This window comes from Passer montanus, unplaced genomic scaffold (genome assembly GCF_014805655.1).
Source record: "Passer montanus isolate IOZ18808 unplaced genomic scaffold, ASM1480565v1 scaffold29, whole genome shotgun sequence".
NCBI lineage: Eukaryota > Metazoa > Chordata > Aves > Passeriformes > Passeridae > Passer > Passer montanus.
In genome coordinates, this window is record NW_024367596.1 from 9,951,807 (window position 1) to 9,974,872 (window position 23,066).

General features: G+C 44.2%; 1 protein-coding gene across 6 annotated transcripts in view; it reads left to right on the plus strand.

Annotated features, from left to right (window-relative positions):
• The window catches only part of LOC120504263 (LIM domain containing preferred translocation partner in lipoma), a 336,133-nt gene that overhangs the window by 59,985 nt on the left and 253,082 nt on the right, over positions 1 to 23,066 (plus strand). For 5 of the 6 annotated variants that reach the window (XM_039713605.1, XM_039713606.1, XM_039713611.1 and 2 more), the window contains one exon: positions 4,512 to 4,610. The exons of the other annotated variant lie outside the window; for it this stretch is intronic. The gene's annotated coding sequence lies outside the window, so the exon portion shown is untranslated. The remainder of the gene's footprint in view (positions 1 to 4,511; positions 4,611 to 23,066) is intronic. 6 annotated transcript variants of the gene reach the window in all.

Below are 23,066 nucleotides of genomic sequence, written 5' to 3' on the forward strand. Positions count from 1 at the left end.
CCTCAGGCTATTCTTGTGTGGTCCCTCCATGTGAAGTTCCTGCTGGCAGCTGTGACCAGCAGGACACTGTTTCTATTCAGGCTGTTCAAGGACCGGGAGCAGGTTGAATTGCCTCTGTCCAGTATCAGCCAGGACATGCTTGAAAGCCTCAGGCTATTCTTGATGCTCCTTCTAGCTGAGTTCTTCAGGAGCTTGGAACAACAGCACATGGTTTTAGATCCCACTGCAAGCCCAGAGCCCATGGAAGTGCCCAGAGTGATGTGAATCTGGGCACTGCTCTGGTTTATTTGGCTGTTAAGAAGCTTTTCTCCTGTAAGGGAGTGTTGGACTGGCAGTCAAAGAGCCACCACTGAGCCATACTCCAGTCCTGTATTTAGTGGCAATTAGCAGATTTGAGTGTATCCTTCATTCAGCCAGAAAACCTGGGAGATGGCACAGGTCTGTATTTTATTGTATTCGTTAATTTAGTGAGTGTGTGTGTGTCGTATTTGAGGGAATGTTTAGTGTTCAGGTTTGTAGAGCTGAATCCGATTCTGTTTCACAGGAGACAGCCCAGTTGTCCATAGCAACCTGAAATTGATTTTTCCCCCCCGTCTACTGAAAGCTGTTCCCTCTTGAATCATCCCTTTAATTTAATACAGTGAACAGGATGTCCCTGCATGCAGAACCTTTTTTTTCACAACAAGTAACCTAGGCAAAAAAAACCACAAAACTATCTTATTTGAACAACAGCCCTGCCTCTGTCTTTATTGCCACTTGGCATTAGTCCTTTCTGTGCTGTTTCCTTGTGCTTTGTTTCAGGCACTGGAGGCCATTATCAGTATTAGTTAATCACTGCTGCTGCCACAGGGGCATGTCCCCCTGCACACCCTGGCCAGCATAGGTCCCTCTTTGGCATTAAACCCTTCAGGCTGCCCTGCTTTGTGTTGAAAAATCTGTTTTTTTGTAGTGTTTGTACCATCAGCCCTGTGTTTTCCCCTGATGTGTGGTGATGCCCACATGTGGTAGGGGCCACGTTGTGGCTCTGGGTCTGAGCTGCCTTTTTTTGTTGTTCTTTCCAGTGCAAGCAGTGGACTTGCTTTGGAGGAGGCTGGTTGGAAGGTGTTGGGGAAAAATGGGAAGAACTGCCTTGCTGTTTCATTCCTATTTGCAAAAGAAATCTCTGTCATCTGTGTGGTGCCTGAGGACTCCAAGGGAGTGATTACCTTGTCAGAGGAGTGCCAGGGATGAGGAATTTGGGACATTTGTGCTTTTTCTACCTGGAAGAGCACTTTTGGAAGAATGACAGCTTGTGTGTGGTCCGTGCAGAATGCAAACTCTTTCCACGTTTGCTTGCCCCTGGATTTTGCACAGCATGGCAAGACAGCACAGATTTTTTTTCCTGTTTTCTTTGTTGTCCTGCTTGTTGCAAAGCCACTGGAGGAGGAGGTGTTGCTGGGCTGGGGCAAGGTGTGCTGTGGTAGCAGTTGTCCCACCAGACTTGTCCCTGTTGATTGTTCCACATAAAGAGAAGCAAACTGCTGCTTGCATCCATGCTTGGGCCATTAATACAAATTGCACCAATCTGTGCTGTGAAATGTCTGCCGTTCCCTGGCTTGTTTTATGAAAAGTTAAAGGGGTAAAAAAAAAAAAGCGCACACTAAATCAATATGACAGAGGCTTCAGTTGCATGTTCACCTGCTGTCACTGTGGGATGAAGCCATGTCACTTGACATGCCTCGTGTATGGCACTTGTTGAAAAGATAGTTGTTTCATCTCTCTGGTTTTTTTCACGTCAGTCAAAAAATGGTTTGTTTCTTGTGCATCATCTGAACTGATGCACTGAATAAGCTACCCAAAAAAGGTTAATCTCCAATTCTGTACTGCTTTTACTGTCGCATCCAACTGCTTCAAAGACAGCGATGAGTGTATCTCTAATGATGACTCCCAGATACAGAGGTAGCATAGGCATCTACTTCTTTAGGTGCCAAAACTGAGACTTACAAGGCCTGTTTTTTCAGAATGCTTCATGTTTTGTAGTGCTGTACATGGTTATAGTACAAGTCTTGATTAAAGGTTGAACACAGAATCTCAATCCCTGCCTGCTAGTTCTTGTCTCCTCTGGACATAGTCCCTCTGTATCTTTATTCAGCCACAAAAGGCACAGCAGTAAATGTGTGGGAAAATTTGATATATGTGACTTTGCTCTTATCGTTCAGAAGGTTTATGGCAGAGGCATAAACAGGATCTAATCTTTCCAAGTGACGCTCAGCTGCCAGACCACAAAGCTTCCTTTCTCATCTCCTTACCATTGCTTGGCTTGCTCTCCCTCTTCTGAAAACTGAATGAGGGGGAGGAAGCCACTGTCCCACATGGCTGTGACCTCCTTTTTGACATGACTTGGCTTTCATACAGCACTAGCATGTAGAGTGGACATTGCTCCAGGTGTCAGTGAACTTCTTTGTGTCTTGTTGTCATTCCTTCATTCCTCCCTTCAGCAGGAGTACTGCCTCCCTGAGAGCTGGGTATGATCTGGCTGAGTTATGCAGAAGTTCCTCAACTGTTGTCTGTAACTTCTGTCAGTGGGATATTTGTAAATTTAAACGCTTCCTCCCAGAAGTATCAAAGGAACTGAGGCCACTTTTCAGCATGGACATGAAAGGCTTTCGCGCGCTGGTGCAGCCAGGATTGCCATGGAGAACAAAGGCTTTTGCTAATCGCTTCTAATGCCTTTCAAGTTTATGCCTCATTTTTCCCCTTTTTCAGATGGCCTCCCAGAGTACTGAGACTTCACTGACTGACTCACCAAATAATTAACAGGAGGAGGACTCAATCTCTGAAACTTTTGAACACCTCTTTTAATTTTCTTGAATAAGCCAGTACTCTGGCCAGGATCCAGTTTGTGTAATTACATTTGACCTAACTTAATCCCTTGGCAGTTTCAATTGCATGTGGTAGTTGTCTTGGCTCCCTGTCCTGGGCTGCCATTCAATGCTACTCCATGGTTTTCAACAGCTGTTGTAATTCAGCTGTACAAATGGGTGTATTTTCTTGGTGGAAGCATTCCTCATATCTCTATTCTTTGCTAAACATCCTTATCTCACTTGTATTTTGGGAGGTAACGTGTCTGATGCTGCAGATGATCTTGCTGAAGTCCTTGGAGCTACTTTCACCCTTAAAGATGGGCATGGTTTAGAGTCTTTTATCACTTGTCCAACATACATTTGGAGATTACTTTGAGTTTTTCACCTTCAGGCATTTATTGCTCAGTCTCCTCAGCTACTATGTGGTGTTTTAGGGACATTATTGGTGCAGGTATTCCTCTTTAGTCTTGGAAACAGCACTTCTGCTATCCAATCAGTGCTAAACAGGAGTGTGTCGCCTTCCTGTGCTGACAGCACTTGGGCTGGCTGGCTGTAAGTGTTGGCATTGCTAAGAGTGCAAGTGATGAAGGAAAGCAAAAGCCCAGGAGAGCTGGCTAGGATTACAAAGGATGAAAAAAAACATCCTAAGCAGAAACTTGGAGATGGACAAAGTGCAGTAGCCAAAAGTAGTCAGACGGATGATCCACGCAAAAGACAGGACACTGAGTTCTTGCATTGGCACATCCTTAGATGTGCAACAGGCATCTTGTTTTCACAGCAGGTGACAAATTGAGGGTTTCTTGGCGTCTGCCATCGGAAATGGCGTATTTGTTACAAAGCCACTTGATCCTTTGGGGGCAGGTGCAGCTCCTTCTGATGTGAGACAGGAATTTAGATGAGATGGGGTGCAAAAGGTGATCTACTGCTGAAAGGTGCTGAGAGCCTCCAGGAGTAGGGTGGCAAATGTATCATTGCTGCTCTCCCTCGTTGCCTGTTATCTTTCATTAAATTTGGGATGTTTTTGTCATTCAGAACTCTCCCCTGTGTTTTTGAGCGTTGTTCATGTAGATCTATTCTCTACCTTTCTACATTGTCACCAAACACTTGAGTTTGTGAGAGATTTCATTTTCCTAGGTAGAACATCCGAGGATCAGGAGGTAAGGAATATGTTGTGAATACAAAAGCCATTCATCAGACCTGACTTTTACCCTCTGGATCTATCCCATAATTACACACGTTTAAATCTCAAGACTGGAAATCTTGCCTCTCTTGGTTTCAGTGACACTGTAAATAAAGTCACTAGTGGTAACATTAAAATTTGTCCTCTGTCACAGAGATGAAAGGTTTGGAGTCAGAGCCATCTGATTTTGACATGGGCTGGGTATTGCATATACCTTGGCAGAGCTTTCTGCAAAGTCCATGAACACTTTGTTTCCTAGAACACAAATTTATCAAACCCTTATGGTGGTTGTCAGAGAAAATGTGGCCAACCCCGAGTGGTGATGCATGATGTCCCTACAGTCAGTGATGCTGCTTTTCAAGATCTGTTCGCATGCTGAATAATGGGATGCAGAAAAGTGCACTTCAGACTTGCTGGTTTTTCCTTTACTCCTGGATTGGACTCTGCCTGCCACCCTGAAGACAAATCTTTTATTTTTCTTGTTTCAGAGTACTTTGTAACTGCGTGTGCCTGAATGCATCAACCTCTGGAGGTGAGCACCTTGCCTTGAAACAGCCTCGTGATATCCAAGTGCCTTCTCTCTTGGGGTAAGGAATGACATACACATGCAGAGATTGAGAATGGGCAAAGTGAGGACAAGCAGCCTCTCTTGTGAATTTTGGAAATAATGAACTTGTCATGGAGAGAGGGAATAAACTAAACCACGGTAAATAAAACAAATTATAAAATTAAATTGCAGCAAGGAAATTTAACTGAGGTGTCAGTGAATGATCTACAGTGAGGATAGCTGAGTGCTGGAGTGGATCCCCCCAGGAGGTTAGGCAGTTTCAGTCATGGAAAGATTTAAGAACAAGTTGGAAGAGCAATAGCAGACATGCTTTTAGGAGAACTGATCCTTCCATGTGGTGGAGAAATAGACAACCTGACTTCTGGAGAGTTCTGCTAACCCACTGGTAATTAGAAATAAGAATGTGTGAAATTCTTATCTTAACAACCTTTCAAAGCCGATAAGGCGAACGGCAAAGCTGGGTGTATCTGTGCAGAATGAGCTGCATGGTCTGGTGAAGAATTGAGGCAGTAGCAATTGATGCTGGTGCTCAGTGTCTTTGTTACCTGAATGGTGATGTTATTATGGATGGAAGTATAAGCTCAGGGGAAAGAAGAGGTTCAGTCCTCTGTTGTTGGCATGTAGTGTAAACTTGTGGTAAAAACAGGAAGTTGTATCAATTCTGGCTCCTTTGTAGTAAGTTTCTGGGAGTTTGGGTTGCTTCCATGGTCCATGTAAGGGATTTTCTCTTACTCTCAGGGGTGTAATCTCATCTGTTTTATTCTGACATGAGAACACAATGCTACAAACATAGGTATACTGAGCAAACCACAAATATCATGTGGAACACAGAGAGAGAAACCAAGTGATTACTTTTCCTCTCTTTTTCCAGGGCTGACGAAGTGGATGAGAGTTTCATTTTTCTTCTCTTGCTCTTCTGTTCATGTTCTCCATTGTGTTTCTTTGTCTTGTCTTGACAGAAACACAGCAGGCTTTTCCTGAGTTTAAAAATGCTGGCTCACCAGCTAGGTCTTGAAATGATGTCCTGAAGATATCTGCTCCTTTAGTTCCCTTGCTTCTTCCTCCTTCATCCCTTCCCTGGGAGTTGCTGATGATAAATGGAGCCTGGGCTCAGGAAGCCTCCAAGCCATCCTATGCCAAGAGGAGTGTTCAGGTGCTTTGTCTTTCTTGGTCCAGTGAAGAAGATCAGTGAGATACCTGTCTTATCTTGTAGGACATCTGGAATTCAATGGGAAGTTCTTCAACCTCGTGTTGGACTTTGGTTTCTCTAAAACTTACATTTCATCCATAATGTCAGCAAACACTGGTGTCTGCCCTGGAGTTAAACCAGTGTCTCATTGTTCCTTATCGTCCTCTGCTTAGCAGAGATAAGCTGTTGTGTCTCAGGGGTACAGGGACATGGAAGAAACTTTCAAATAGCTCTAAGAAATGCAGATGGTGTCAAGAAGAAAATAAGGGATGCCTTTCTGAAGTCACCTTTGTACATGTTTTTTTTTTTTATTTTTTCCTCTTTTATTTTTTCCTCCTCTTGAGCTTTTCAATTCCTGCAACTATCTGCTCAAATCTTGAAAGCAAAATGCATTCATGGAAAGATGCAATTTACTGTGTTCCCCCATGATCTTTTGATCTCAATCAATCAAATAAATCTGAGACCTTGCAATTCACCTTGTTGCAAGGACGGCTAATAAGTTGAGAGGTTGTGCCAATGGTAGTGATGGTTTTCCAGCCTTGTGCTTTTTTTTTTACTGTTATTCTTTTTTATGGTTCTGACCTTTCGGACTGGTCAGGGTAAGATTATTTGCAAAGAATAGTCCATAAATATGCCTGTCAGGACTGGAGTTAACATTCGAGCATTGCTGCTTAGCAAAAGAAAGCAATATGCCAAAGTTCAATTTAGATTTCCCTGCAGGGTTGAAAATAATGACAAGACTCACTTAACATGGCAGGGATGAGTCCTGCCACCTCTGTGGGAGTGGCTGCTGTGTGGTCCTGCAACTCTTTGTAGCTGTTGTCTGCTTCTGAAGTTTGGTGTCTGGCATCTCGTGCTGGGGCTTGCTTGGGGTGGAGGAGTCCTGGATGCATCTTCTGGCCCTTCGAGGTGCCAGCTCAGTCAATTGATTTAGTAACTGATTTTTTTTTTTTTTTTCCAAATTCTGTGCTCCTTACGATGGAAATGAGGGTTTGTGCAGCTGCTCTGAGCTCTGTCCTGCAAAGCCACCCTGTTCCCATCTTTGCACTCCATCCTTGCCTCAGTGCAAGCCAGTGTGGGTTGCAAGCGAGGCTGGAGAGAGCCCCTGAATGTCCTGTGGTGTTTTGAGTTGTGTCCTGTAGGTTACCTGCTGTGATCTCTGAGCCCTTTGGGAATCCCAGATTTCAATGGAAAGCCATTTTGGTTTTTCCCTGCTGTGACTAGTCAATAAAACAGTTCCTAGATATCTCCCACCTAATCTTTGCCAGCATGGACGCGTACATCATCCAGTGGTAAGAATCTTGCTTTACAGTCAGGAAATATCTGGTGGTTATTGATGTTTCTGCTGTCCTGTCAGCAGAATTGACTCCTGTGGGTGAGAGCAGCATTGAGGAGTGAAGCTGGAAACCAGCAGCTGCTATTTAGGCATTAACCTATAGCACTTGAAAGCTACACAGTCCACTGTGTACAAATGGCCTCTTTAGAGCCTAGTCATTAATGTAGGTATAGTTTGTCTGAAACATGTGGCTCTTCTGAGTTCATTTTTTCTTCCTTCTGGAGATGAGAAAGTGAAGGTGCTGAAGACCACTTGGATTTTATTCACAGGTAGTTCATGGCAGTGGAGCCCTGAAGCTGGGTCTGAAACCCATGGATTTGGCCAAAAATCCCCTAGAAAAAACCTATATGTGGTGAAAAAAACTACACCATCAGTTGAGAAAGCAATTCCTAGCAGACCGGGGCTAGGTGGTTAAATAAAGATGCAAAAAACCAGTGCAGCTTGTGGAAAGTCACAGAGCATCTCCATGCCAGACCCCTGCAAGAGCTCAGCAGCTCTTGGTCCAAATTAGCAGTGCTGTAACTTGTGGTGAAGCAGATGGGTCTGGTTCTCTGTCAGCATCGCTGAAAAGTTTTAGAGCAAAATAAATAAATGAATTTGTGTTTAGAACCATCTTGAAATCCAGAAGTCATTTCTCCAGCACCTGTAAATAACTGAATATAAAAGGAGAGGATATGGGGAAAATAGGTAAGAGGGTGGCAGAACAGAGCCTTTGTTGTGTCATGCCACACCCTCACGAGCCTGGTGGCCATGCTCAGAGTTGGGGACAGCTGTCCCCATCCCCACAGCTGCCATCCTCCAGGTGGCGAAGGAAAAACTCTAGAACGTGCAGGAGTTTTGCATATCCCAGAAGGCAACACTCTCTTTTCTTATTCCAAAAGGGACTGGCAATTAGCAGCAGGGGTAATAACCACCTGGAATTAAATTCTGTGGAGGCATGAGAAATAGTAGGGTATATTTGGAAATATCTATTGCATATATATATTCCTCTTAAGAGAAACATGTTGGAGGTGCCATATCCATAAATACTAATAAGGCTGTTTGATTCCAATTTTCAGGTAAGATTAACATTTTATTGAGTATTATATCTGTCACATTCAATGCTTTAGTGTACCATCCTCTCAGGCTTATTAGCATAATTGCAGTGCTTAAGCAACAATAAAAAATTCAACAGTAAAATAGCGGTTAGCACAGGCAATTTGTTATCAAAAGCTTTTACTTAAGGACAGCTTTTGAGCATATTTATTATCCAGTTAGGGCTATACATTATTTTTATTTAGAAAAACAAGAAGGAAGTAATGTAGGAATGTTTTTTTGCTTTTGGTGTCTCAATCAGAAGGCCTGAGAATTGGTCACTGCCTTTTTCTCTTTCTTAAAATCACCCAGCAAATTCACTTGGAGTGGGAAGGCAAGATAACAAAACAGACTCTGGTCTGGAGCAGGGCTGTGACGTTAATAATTCAGCAGAACAACTCCAGTAAATTCTGATGCCAACTGAAGCGCCCTTTTAAAATTCCCTCGTTGCATCCTGGGCTCTGCAGATACTGTCCTTTTTCCGTGGCTGATGGCACTGTCACTGGGGCAGTGCAAGGACAGGGGTGGCCCAGGCTCACATCCCAGAGCTGGCTGCAGCCCAAGATGCAATGCAGCTGTTGGGGTGATGCTCCCACAGGTGAGGGGAGGGACTGGACTGGACCTGCAGGAAAACAGACTTTGATATCAGTGCTGGTTGTCTCTGAGGCTGGAGCAGAGGAGCATGGCCTGTCTGTGACAGTGCTGTACACCCCTCCTCCTTTCTTTTCTCACTCTGAAGACACTTAGGGGGACAGTCCTTTTGCTGAAAAGCTGTAGTATAGATGTAAATGCTCCTGCTTGTGTGCCAGCACTTGCTCGTGCACGTACAAAGTCTCTGTTGCCAGCATGGCAAGATTTTGTGTGAGTGTTTAAATTTTAATCACATTTTCTGTGTGTACTTAAAATACAAAGTTGTACCTCATAAATGAAGAAGTAAATAAGTTTTAAGCAACTCAAGAAGTCCTTAGACTAGGAGGTCCATCAAGAAAAACACATGGAATTGGCAAGAAGACTGCTGCTGTGGTTACTTGTGATTCCTTTGCTGGTAGAGGCTTTTTACAGACCCTCTCTTTGCTTGTGTTTGCTCTTCTGATATCCTTTAGCCTTTGCTTGAGTTGTTGTCCTTGTTCCTGAGATCTGTGCTCACTTTCAGCATCCTCCCTGTTGCTGCAACCTTGGTGCCTCTGCTGTCATGTGTTTTCCTCATTTCCTCCCTTGTTCTGGGAGACCTCCTTTGCCTTCTGCTGCTTTTTCAGAGGTCACTCTTCCATCTTCTTGATGGATGACTTCACTGTGGGCCTGTTGCTGTGTCATTTTGGTGTACCCAAAGCCAGGGTAGGATCTGCCACAGCCCTGCTGGTGCCTTGATTGGGCTCACAGTCTGGATAAGCAAGAGGGGTAAACTTGTCTGGTGTTTTTGCTCCTATTTTGACTGGTGTCTGAGCTCACTGTGAGGAGAAGTGAAGGCAGTGCTGCTGCCCCAGGGAAGAAGCTTGTGTTCATAGTGAAACAGGATGTGCAAGCAGGTTGTAGGAATTGGGAAGGGAGCACATGGAAACAGGTGAAACTAAATTTGGCACATATTAGAGAAGTGATGTGCTTGTGGGGACCTCTTCGCAAACACCCTCTTCTGCGAATGTGTGAAATTTGAAAGGAGCTGGTTGTTTCAGATCCCCTTTTTTTTGTTTGGAAGGGGTAAAAAACCCAATGTTATTCAGAGATAAGTTTTATGTTTCAGATTCTGGGGTAGTCGTGAGTCTTTTGTTGGTGCACAGCTCACTCTCATGAAACTGCCCAGGACTGCATGGTGTTTAGACCTTTTGTCAACAGAGGACTTGGTGATGCTCCTGAGACTGTGAATACACAGAAATTGACTGTGGAGAGTTAAACTTTGAGGGAACATTGCTCTTGGTGGAAATTTGACTGTGATTTGAATTGCAGTTGAAGTATGTGCTGTCTGCCTCCATGATCACCTCTAGGAATGGGGACTCATTGCTGCTGTCTTAGGAGCAAGCAGGTTCCTTCACAGCCCTGCAGCTCCCCATTGTTGCTGCTTCTGGCTCAGCTCATCTGGCTTGAGTAGCCCACAAGACACCTGAGCATCTCCTGCTTGCATTTGGCCTTGTAGCTGGGCAGTGCTGAGTATCTTCTGCTACAGCCAGGGAAGCACCCTTCTAGCTCCTGTGCACAGCCAGGGGGTTCCACATCCATGGAAGGAGCTGAGGGACCAGGGAAGGTGTTTTCTTGGGGTGTGGACATGGCTAAGGGCATTTCCTTGTGGCTTCTACCTGAGATCTATAATCAGCCAACATTTTAGGCAGAAAGGGTCATGCAGGTCTTTCCTGCAGCTCCTGGCTCAAACAGGGCTGGCTTTAAGGTGGGATGAGGCTGCTCAGCATTTGTCAGGGCAGTGGTGGCCTGCTGTGGCCTTGAGGGATGATGATAGTGTATGCCCTGAACACAAAAACACTTTATGTAGGCTCTGCAGGCTGTACTCTGGTGTCAGGGTAGTGGAGCAGTGACTTCTCTGTGAGAGGGTCTGTGTGAAGGGTTGAGAGACAGAGTCTGAGCATTGACACAGTGATTCCTCCATTAAATTCCTGTTGTGAAGTGGGGAACACCATGCCCAGCTCTGCTGGGATCTGGCTACCACCACAGCTGCTGGTGACACTGCACAGCTCTCCCCACTGCAGATGAGGAGGGATGCTGGGAGGACAGGGTCTGTGGCTGGAGACCAGTCCACATGTGAGCATATCCTCCCCGAGGAGGAAAGTGCCTACATGCTTCTTGTGGGGAAAAATATGGCTGAAAGAATTTAGCAGTGATAAATGTCATAAGAAATACTTATGCTGGAATTTGTAAAGCCTGGAACATCTGTTCTCAACAGTGCTTTGATCACGTTGTGAGGCTTTTAAAATGATACTTCCATGAATTAAGTGAGATCCTTATGGCTGCAGGATTCCTTTCAGTGCCCTTTTTTTCATGGAGCAAAAAGGCAAATTTCACAGGGAACATTACATGACTTGAAACACATATTTTAATGGTTAGTATCAACCAAACAATGTTTTATTAGGTGCTAGAAAAATGTTCCAGTTCCATACCCCAGGAAGCAAAGCACTCCCATTTACTTTTTTAGCTTATGGGAGCTGTACTTTAAAAAAAAAAATTCAAGAATTCATTGCTTGTATGTTACTGTATTCAAAACCAAACCAAACATGGTGAAATGAGCTTAAACATTTTGAAGCTGTTGTCAGAAAAGGTCCTTTTTGGGTTTTGTTTCCAGGGAGAGCTGCAGACAAGGCAGAGGATCTGTGTTTTCTGAGGGACCCACAGCAAAGAATGGCGAGGCACTGATGATTTACTTTCCTCAGTGCACTGCCTTGGACTGAGCAGCTTTTGGTCATTCACTTTTCTCTGAGGACTTGTGCTTTCCCCATTCCTGGTTGTTTAGCAGGCTTCTGCTTCCTGCCCTTCCAGCGTATTTGGGGCTGAAATGTTGTGGTGCCAAATGGCTTTGGTGATCTAAGGATTGTGGAGAGCTCTCATGGCAGTTCTTTGCAGTGTCACACCTGGCAAGAGAATTTCTGGTCCTCTGCCTTCCTGCAACTTGTAGGAAAAAGAATATCTCCTGGGCTGTTTGCAGAAACAGCCTGTGGGATGTGAGGGGCAGCAGGAAGGAGGGAGAACCTAAAGAGATGTGGAACAAGGGTTGGTCTCCTCCTGTGCTTCGTTTGTGTGTTCATACTTGAGAAATCCTTTCCTGCTGCTGCAGCCAGCAAGTCTGGCAGCTCCCAGTGGGTGCTGGGCAAGACTTCTTGCTCCCATCTCCCTTTCCCTCCCTGGGATGAATGAATGGACCTGTGTGTGACCCCACAGCTCTACCCAGCAATCAGAAGCCTGGGAAACTTGATTGTTTCTTCATTTAAGGACTGTCCAAACTGTGAAAGGAGAGAAATTTATGGTCAGAAATAGCAGAGAAGGAATATGGATGGGCTTTCTAGTGAGGTTCTGGGTGTCAGGGGTTAATTTATGAAAACTAAATTGTTTAATTCCTCCAGCACCCAGCAGGTGAACAGGCGGCTTATTGCTGTGACATATCCATTTATAGCAGTTTTCCTTTGCTAACACCTGTGACTCAGTTCTGTTACATACTTATGCTGTCTGTTAATTATTTACCAGTGATTTACAAGTACAGAGTGCAAATAAAATGCTTTTATGCAGGAGACTGCATTGTACACCCAGGATTCCTGGGAATTAGGGCACTGTACTACCGTGTACAATCCCATCAACATCCCTGGAGTTCTGATGGAGTAGTCCCTGTATGTACCTGATGAAGAGGCAGCCCCTTGCCCTCCAGAACTGGCACTCAGAGGGGCTGTGGTGTTAGTGAAGGGCTTACTACACACAGGGCTGTGGTGTATGAGGGGATCTCTGTCCTTTGCTTCCTTTCAGATCGATTTTTGCCATTTTAAATTACTTTCTTCCCCCTCGACAAAGGCTCATTCTTCTTCATAAGTGATGGTAGCAGCAAACTGTTTTTTAAAAAACCCCACAGCATGACGGGCTTTTCTTTTTTAAAGAACAAAATAGTATAAAAGTCAAGTAGCAGATAAAGTTCTGACTCAGCTCATAACTTATGATCCTATACTATTTCTGTAACATTTTTAGCTTATGACCAAATTTTTCTAGTATTAGGACATTGCCATAGAAAGTGTGTCAGTCCCTGGCTGCCAGAACCTGTCACTGTACAGAATATATCCACTCCTGAGAAACTGTGCATGAGCTGGCCAGTGAGTTGTCTGTTGTGGTTTCAAATTCCTGAAAGTTTTTTTTTTTCTCCTTGTTTGTTTGTTTTTGGTTGTTTTTGTTGATTTGCTCAGCAAACAGAGTTGTGCAGAACAACATAGCTGCTTTTTTATTTCTCACACAGTCAGGCACTGAGCTCCCATCCCCAGCTGTGCCTTGTGCAACTTCAGTTGCTTTGCTGGTAGATTTTTCAGCCAGTACAAACTGCTCTAAGTCAATTCAAGCTGTATCAACTGTATGGATCTTATGGAAGGTGAGGATCTGGTCATACAGCTCGTGGTTGTAGTGAGGAAGAAGTTTGGGAGCGGGTTGTCCCATCCTAGGCAGGCAAGAAAGTACGTGCAAAGTTTCTGTAACCTCAGGGAAGGCGTGTGTGAACAAAAGCATTTGTGTTGCAGAGAATGCGATTACTGAGGAAATCCCAAAATTTACGAGTAGGATTTTTTATAGGTTCAGATCTGCTGTGGTTTCAGACACTTTAGGACACTTAAAATAATGAAACTCCAGGCAGTCCAGCCACACATGCATGACACACAGCAGCAAAGCCATCCTTGTGTTTAGCACTGCTGATCAGCTCGCTAATGCAACATCTGCTCTGGGATTTTGCATTTAAATTTTGTCTGGATAATAAAGAGGAATGCAGGGCTAATGATCTGTGTCCTGTTTCCCTTCAAAGTGCTTTATTTACTCTTTGTGGCTACTTTTCATGGTTCTTTGCAGCAGCCCTAAAATGTCAACTGACCTGAAGAAATCAACAATGGATGCCTAAAAAAATCCAAAAGAAAAGTGAGGAAGGATGTTGCTTTCTAGCTTTTCATGTGAGCACCTTGTAATCAGACTCCCTTTGATTAAGTAACCAGTGAAGCCTATTCATGTGTACTCCAATTAAAATTTAATGAAGCAAGAGGATGTATTTGTATATGCTGACTAATGCAGGAAGAATAGATTCCTGTAACTCTGCTCTGAAAGCCCTTTCCTTTGCCATCAGGGCTGGATTTACTAGAAAGCTCCTCAGCAGCTGTGGACCTCCCTTGGCATGAGCAATCCTCACAAGTTTGGGCTCTTGCTCACAGCAAGAGGTGATGATGTCCTGAATGTGGAAGAGCACAGCTCTTTTGTAGGGCACAGCCTTATCAATGAAGCCCAGCATGGCCAATTGCAAGAGGTGAGGCAGGGCTTCTGCTCTAATGTACTCCATTGGAGAAGATCAGGGAATTGCTGGGTGTGTGTGCTGTGTCTGTCTTGGTGTCAGCTGGATGAGTGGAGCAGCACATACCAAGAAGGGAAGCCCTGTGCGCTGTGATTTTTGAGTAGGAAACTGATGTTCAAGAGGAGTCTGTATGACAGCTAAGCTGGTGTCAGAAAACAGCCAGGCTTTTAGTGCCTCTGCCTTTGCTGTGGGTTTATTGGGCAGTTGCTTTGGTGCCTGTTTTCCCAAAGGGATATGGGCCTGCTTTGCAGAGCGTTTTGTTTCTGATATCGCAGAGAATGTACAGACTTCTGTATGGACAATGAAACAATGAAACTCCCTCTGCCAGGAGGGGTGCAGAGGCTGGCTTAATTTCACACTGTCTCCATCTCTTCCCACGTGTTTCTATCTCTGGGGCAGCTGCAAAGCTCCTGCATCACCTTGCACCCAGGATGGGGATTGGAGAAATGATATTAAAGGATCTCACCTGCTCATGATACAGTGCCCTGTGACTTCAACCTCTTGCAAGGACTGATAGCCCTCCTCTGGAGTGGAATGTGGCAGTGGGGTGATGCTGCACAGCTATGTTAAATGCCATTTTTGGGCAAGCAGTGAAAGATCCTGCTGTATCCACTCCCAGCAATGGGCTGGGCGACAGAACGGAAATGCCACGGTGGAATTTGCCTTTGCTGCTGACCCTTGCATGACACACGAGAGCTCCTCATCACCAGACCTTTGTTGTGCCTTACCCAGAATACAAAGCAGTGTTTCATTGGCATGGCTGGCTGTTTTCCTTCTGTCTTGACTCAGTGGCAGAGCTGCAGCAAGCTTTCCAGAGACAGGCTGAGTTTTCCAGTTATCATCTGCTTCAGCCCCACATCCATCCTGCCAAGGCTCTCACTCGTGCTGTTGCAGTGAAGTGCTCAAGAAGCCTTCAAAGGGAGATGCAGCTCTGGAGCTAAGATCTTGGCCTTCATTTTTGGCCTGGAAAGCAGCTCTTGGAACAGTAAGCATGAGATTTCTCTTGAAACCTTCTTTGTATGCTTTCTGAAGAAATAGCTGGAAGGAGAGGACCTGTCAGTTGAGCTCTAAAAGAAAAACCTATTGGCTCTGAATACACTGGGGACATTATTTAAGGTCAGTTGATCTGTGAGAAGGCACAACTTATCTAATGCAGCCTAAGGTTAGTTATGCAACAGACAGGCTGTTCTTTGTTGTGAAGAACAACTTCAGTGTGTGCCTGCGAAAATCAAAAGTCTTGCTGAAGGCGTGTTGTGTTCTGGCTGGAAGCTATTGGGTGTCCTCCTCTAGTGATTTTCCTTCTGCAGCAGATTAGCATCACGGAAAGGTTTCCAGTGGGAAAGGCACTCAGCCCTTGCAGGGTGGAGCTGCCAGCAGATGTGTGCTCTGGTGGGTGCTGGTGCAGGACCACATGCATGTGGTATTGTTTCAGACCAGCTTTGACTTCTGTCTGTTCTTCCCTGTGCGTCTCTGTGCCATAGACCAGGTCACTGCATTGTCTAGATGCCTACACAGGGCAGTATTTTGAAGAAAACACTGCATGAGGAGTGTTTTCTGACCTCTAAAGAGAGAGATGTAATAATTTGTTATTTATATTGCTTTGAAATACAGCATTTGCAGTGTGCTGGCTACATGGCACTGACATCTCCTTTCTTGGAGAACCTTTCTCTCCCCATCATCTCTTATTAAACATGCTGCCCTGCCAAAGTGCCATTATGTCTCCAGAGAGACTCAGCAAATAGAAGAAAGGGTATTTTTTTCTTTTAAAGTAGAATTGGTCTCCTGTGCCTTGTGGAGTAGCTAACAGTGAGCAGTTCTGGGTAGGTATTTTTGGGTTTGAGTCTCTGTGTACAGTGAAAAATGCTTTATTGCTTATGCAAAGGTAAGCATAGTATCCAGCAAGATTGCCTGATATGCTCATGGATTGTCTTCTTTCTGTGCTTTTGATTTGTGTGGTATGTACTGTGAGGTTTAGCATTTGCAAAATGAGGATATTTTAACCAGCTTTGCACAAACACTGCTCCTATGAGGACCAGTTAGCTGTGCATTCCTGGGCAGAGCTGTGGGGTGGGGGAAATGATCAAATACCTTGAGGTTTTTTTGTGTTTGGTTGTGCTTTTTTGGTGTTTTTTTTTTTTGAGGACTTTATGTAAGACATGGAAAAATAAAACCTTAAAAGGAAAAATCCAAGGTGGATAGTCATAAAAGGCTGTTTTTTCTCAAAGTTCAACTATATATAGACACCTTGATGAAACCCGTGTTGTCTGTGATGGGAAGGTGATGGCTGTGATGTGGTGTGACAGTGGGGGGGCAAACTGGGGTGGCTGCAGCAACCCCTGGTTTAGGTGCCTCAGAGGTGCAGATGCTCTGAACTCAGTCAGGGTGTTCCCATCTCCCTTGATGCAGCTTGGGACCAAAAGGGTTTTCCTGAGTTGCCTCTTGCTCTGAAAGTTTTTCTGTTCTTGTAAGCTCCCCTTGAAGTACACTCAGTTGCTGCAGTTAATAAGAAATTTCCTCTGCTTTACAAATATCAGACTCTGCCTTCCCCCTTCTCAGCATCCAAAATGATTAGCAGTTCCTGTGAATCCAAGCCTATGGATTTTATGAAGACCCCTGACAGCCAGGGGTGATTGTGTTCTCCCTGAGTGTTTCCTAAGCAGGAGGAAATCAATGCATGAAGGGGAGCTGTGCCTGACATCTATTAATTACACTGTCCCCTTACATCTAACACACTAGAAGAGGGTCTGAAAATCAGCCCCCTGTGCCCTGGCTAATTGATAGAGAAACAAATTGATACAAATGAATTGAACTGGTTCCTAAAAAAAAAAAAAAAAATAAAGAAAAAAAGAAAAAAGAAGAAAAAAAGAGAACCTTTATTTGGTAGTTGGAATTAGAAGGAACAGTTGCAAACTCAAGTACAGCACACAGCAGTGTGAGATACTTGGTTGTAGCAGCCCCCTGAAAGGTCCCAGCAACCCCACACAAAATGCTTGGGGATAAAACACTTCTGCTGTTAATGCTGCATCAAATGGAGGCACTGTGGTACATGCCTGGGGCAGTGGGCTGGGGGATAATCACTGTGTCCTTCCCTTAGATGAGCTGATTTTGAAGCTTTACCATCCTGACTTTTGCAGCACACATTCAGCTGAATACGACATCAGTGTTAAGAGCTGTGGCACTTGTGGTTACGGCCTTGGGATTCCTTATATTTACTTTCTAGGGAACTAAAATTCAAAGCAGCTTTTATGGCTGTCATGACAATACCATCAGTTTCAAAAGAGGTGGCTAAATGTGCATTGACCTTTAACTAATAGGCCATATCCTATTTTCTGTGTGTTTCCAATTAGGAGAAGTATGCTGCAAATTTTTGAAAGAAATCGTTAAAAGAGAAAAGTTACTTAACTGTAAGACTTCTGCTTTTTTCCCCAAATAAAAATAGTGAATTCTTGTCTTAGTGCAGAAGGTTTCATACGACTACTATTATAAGCTGGAAATCAAGATTTAATAATAGCACGTACCATCTGCCACCAGTGGTGGAAGAACAAGAATGAACCCTTCACTGCTGTGAGCACTTTTAATTTGCAGCTTGGAGTGAGGTCGCAGGACTTCACATCCGTCCGTGGAGGAGAGGATGGGATTCTTGGTTACCACTGCTGATTCTCTTCCTGAGCTGTTGGGATTTTAATACTGCAAATTGCAAGTGCAACATCGTGCTCTTGCTTGGTGTGGTGTTGAGCCTTCAGACTAAAATAAAGGACGGTGCTGACTATGTCAGGCTTGACCCAGCTCTTTCTGAAGTCAGCCAGTTGTTACCAGTAAAAGCTGGAGCAGCTCTGTTGGAAGCCTGAGATGAGTTTTTTCATGTGTTTTGATGGTGGTGGGAGGTGATGGGCACATCTGGCTGAGACAAAGATGGGACTCTCCCTATGCTGCTTCTTAGAGACCACATCCCTCCTCCTTATTTTCCTGGATGTACATTGCAAAATAATTTAATGTCTTTGTTCCTAAAACTTGGGCTCATTTTCATGAGCCATGATGGATCTTTTGCTACCTTAGAAAAAGAAGAGCATATTTTTCCACTTTTTAAAATGTACTTTGCCAAATAGGTATTTTTGTCAAATTGCAGTTTCCTCCAAAACATAATTCTTTATATAGAAAATGGGATTCCACCCCTCCTAGACCTTTGCTAACAGCTGTTCTGCTAGCTAAATGTCACTGAATTAAAAAGAAACAAAAATAAGAATGTGATGGCTTTGGATAGATTTTAGTTGGCTGTTTTAGTCCTAGGTAGAAGTAATCCTGCTCCCTTCTGAATGTGGGGATATTCTGAGGATTACTGCCCTGCTATTTTACCCTGCAGAGCACTGACAGTGCCGTATTTCTGGAAGGCTGGGATATGTGTGTAACATGTACATGGCTTTTGCCAGCCCAGAGAAGTGCTGGGACAGCCCTGTGGACACTTGAGAGCTGAGTGTGCTGCTGGTTTTGGCAACTCAGCCTTTAGAGCTGACCTATAACAAAGTTGATGCAATGGGATAGTTTCAGGTTGGGGTGTGTAGGAAAAGGGGACCCGTGCCAGCCTTTTGAAGGTTGCTTTGATTTGTTGCTGGGCACAGTGAGGACTCCTGGGGTATTATCTGAGGATTAAGTGCAACATTAAACATTGGAGCTCGCTTGTCAAAGAAAGGGCAGGTTATCAAAATATGATTTATAACCAACAGTTTACTACTAGCTACAGTAATTAATATGGAACATGATGGGGCCCATCATTAATGTGCTTTGTTGTCTCAGCTTGCATGACTGCTGCTGGCAAGGCCGGCTTCTGAGGCTAATGAGGGACAGGGAAGAAAGAAATCTGTGCTGCTGTTAGCTGATGGTAATATCTCTCCAGGTCACACACTGTGCCGTGCATTGCATCTGATCACAAATCTCAGCCAGACATACCTGTCCAATAAAGCTGCTTTCCCAAATTCTTGCTTAGAGAGACAAGAATTACTGTTTGTGCCAAGGTCACTCAGAACCAGTGATAAACTCTGTTAGCGTTCGATGGGGAGACGGTGCACAAGCTGGTCTGGAGGATGAGGAGAAATCTTGTCAGGTCCAAATCCTACTCAGGTTGTCGATGAGGGAAGGCAGTTAATCTCCAGTGGTGGTGATTCGTGAACTTGTCCGAGGGAGGAGGAAAACAGAAGAGGCTTTTCCAACATTTTCTCATGGCCAAGTGCCCAGGTGAGGGCAATGACTGGTACTGTTCTGCTGATGGGAATCTGTTGGCGAGGAGCTTGTGGTTGGTTTGAGATGGGTCCCACTTCCTGATAGCCCATCTCGAGCTGCCTGAGAGCCGTGTGACTTCAGCAGAAGTTTTATTATCACGCTAGTTTCCAGAGAGATGTTTGGATACATTCCCAGCACTGGGTTTAGCTGTAGCAGCAGCTTGAGCTCCTTTCTGGTGTTTTAGTGAAGGGTAGGGCAGCTGATGGCTCTCCTGAGGTGTGTCAAGAGTTCATGTTAAAATAAACAAAGCTGTTCCCATGGTCTGTTTGCTGTGTCAAGTCCGGGTTTACCTGTATTCCAAAGACAGATCCCACAATGTCATCCAAATGTGAGAAATACCTGAGGCTGGAGGGATGCAGGATGCAGTCAGGTCTCCTGTGTGAAGACAGAGCAGGAGGAAAACCAAGTGCCTTTGAAATGTGGTGTGCTTGAGCTCCATGGTCACCATGTTCAATTGTGACCGTGATTTAGAATGTTTTTGGCTTATTCACCCTTACTTTAAACATTTTGGCTGAACAGCACTTTCTGACCTGCAGCTGCCCACAGTGGCAACACCTAGCTTGGGCCACTTTTACAGCAGAGTGTGTTGTACCTTAGTTTTATTGAGCATTGCCCAAATAGTTAAGAAGGATGTCCTAAAGAGTCTTGTGATAGTCCAGACTTAGCTGCTGGTATTTCCCAAGAGCATCAGGGCTGTCTGCAGGGAGACTTAAAAGTTTCAACAGTTCTGCTTCAGCTAGAACCAGGTGAGCAGTAGTCTCGTGGTCCTCTCTGTTCATCTTTTCCAAACATGTCTTTTTTGGCATGTTTGGTGATCTAATCAGATAAATTTATTTCATGTTAAGATAACATGAAAAATAGTACATTTGCCAGTTTCATTTCCATGGCCTTGGTTAAAGTGGTTTCTGCTGTGTGCATTTAGTCATCCCTGTTGCTGACTGTAAAGGGTTGGAGGGATGTGTCTTGTGGGGGATTATATACACCCGTCCTGTCCTTTCTTATAGATCTCAGCACTTGACCTCCTTATTTATCCCATAAAGGAGTCTCTTGAAAATTGACTAATCCCACTGGGATTTATGCAGTCTGGCTGAAAGCCAAGCCCTCCCTGGGTGGGTGCAAGATGCATCAAGGAGTTTGAATGTTTGTGTCCTGTCTTGCTTGAATTAATCTAAGTCAAGGCAGCTGGGTGACTGGGTAGTGCAGTGTAATGCCATCATTATTAAATTAATGCCAGATAGGGCATGATGATTTTATGACCATTAACAATATTTGTATGCAAACTACGAGGCTGGTCCAGGGAGATGCAGAATGAGGCATCACTGAGAAGTGGAGACTCTTTAGTGTGTGATTTAATATGTTCACACTACAGAGCTGACCAGATCAACACAGGGTTTAAAACATTGCTGCTGGTGGTTTACTTTGCTTCTTCAGAAATATTCAGTATTCTAGTTGGTTTTAGATTTCTGTTGTTGAATTGATGTTTGTGGTGTAGCAGCAGGAGAATTTTCTCTTTAGTACCTTCAGTATATTTGACAAAGATGCATTTCTTTGAGAGCCACAGGGAGAGCACAGTCAAGGATTGTGGAGCAAAGCACATGGCCAGAAACAACTATCTGGAAATTAACATTTCTGGCTAAAATGTCAGTGCTCTTGTCTGTTGTGGAGAGGGCCAAAATGCTATAAATGGCTTAGTTTGGTTTGATGCTAGAGACAGTAGATTACCCATCCCCAGTAATTGCAGTGTCCTTCCCATTTGGAGGGTTCTTCAGAAATTTTTGCTAGAATTATATTTGTGCTTTTCAGAGGTGGGAACAAATTTTAAATATTTTGAAATCTTTTAAAAATAGTAGCAATCTAATCACAACAAATAGCACAATAGTGATGTATACACAGTGGTTCAAGTGTTGCTTAATAATCTTTACCCACTGCATGTGGTGTCTTGGGCCTGTCGCATGAATTTCAGTGGAATTCCAGTTGCTTTTCCAAGCAGAAGAATATTCCTTTTGCCCAAAGCAAGGTTTGTGTTTGCTGCCTCGTGTGTGTATAGATAGACACATGCACAGGTAGACTTTGTAGTGATGTCTTGGGTGGTTTCATGCTGTATTAACGAGGAGTGTGTTGTCAGCAGGTTTTCCAGTATTTGTTAAAGGTTTGCATGGGTAATAAAATCTTGTTGGGAAAATTGATCTAATTTTGAGATTGAGAGGTGTGAGAATAAAAGATCCTTTACTGTAAATTGTAGGTAGGTAACAACAGAAACTCGAATATTAGAAGAAACTGGGTATCGCACAAACCACACACTTTCACATCACTAAAACAAGAGCTGTGCTCACACAGAAACATGAACCTCTTTGCAAACCGCAGAAAGTAAAAGGGAGCTCTCCTGTTTCATTATTGATCTAATTGCTCTTTTCTTGATATGAGAAACAATATGAAATGCTCTTGAATATTCCAGTACGCACAGAAGCAGACCATTACTTTTGGAAACTTTTAAAGGCATAGCACATAGTGGTAAATAGCGAGGTCATTTATTTCTGAGAGTCACAACTGCCTACCTGATGTCACCTAATTGTTCTACTGGAACTGAATATGTTATAGCTTTGATGAGAACTTTCCACTCAGGGAGTGGTATTAAATGGAGGGAGCCCAGCCCATATTTTTATGTGATTAAATCAGTTTTGGAAGATCCGTTGGTGCAATCCTTTTAAGTAAGTCCTGTTTTAAGAAAAGGTCCTCTTTTTGGAGTACCTCAGTGTTGGAGTGCTTTAAAGCTCCCTTCTCACCCAAACTGCCCTGCAGTTCTTCGTGTTTGTTGCCTTTATCTGTAATCACTTTCCTTTGGTTTACAATCCCATTTAAGACCAAGTTTCCTGATTAACCTGAAAGTTTGGGCCTGGGGGACTTGTGCAAAATGTGTGTGGTTAAAACCTCGCAGTGTTTGCGTGTGAGAACAAACATGCATAGGAATGAGGTTCCTGGATTGATCCAGCGGAATCTGGACGTGTTTCAAAGCTGTGAGAGTCTGACAGAGAGCCGTGCTTTTCTGGGGGGAGCTGTGAAGGTGAGCGTCAGCCCGCGCTCACCTCCGTGTTTTACAACACTCCTCCATTTACGATCTCCACCAGCCCTGCTGCTCCGCCTGCTCCTGCCAGCAGTCTCACCTCCTCCTCTCCTGCCAGGCGGAGCAGATTCTGGAGGCTGCTGGCTGCAGGCAGTGCCAGCTCCCTGACAGAGCCCTTCTCGAGGCTGTGGCAGAGCTGACACAAGGGGATCCTTGGTTCTCCTGGGGTTTTGGAAGTGGCTTTCTCCAGTGGCACTGGACACCCTTTCTTTCCCTTGTTTCAGTAACTTCTCTCTTGCTCAGTTTCTACAAGTTTTCAAAAGCACCTGTATCACCAAATTTGGGATTCTCATAGAATGGTTTGGGTTTGAAGGAACCTTAAAGACCATCTTCCAGCCCTTCCCTGGACAGGGCCACTTTCCTCTAGACCAGATTGTCCTTTAGACCTGCCCCATCCAACCTGGACCCTCAAATAGAACTGCACAGTGGCTGCTTGCTTTTTTTTTTTCCTTGTAGTGGGTAGTT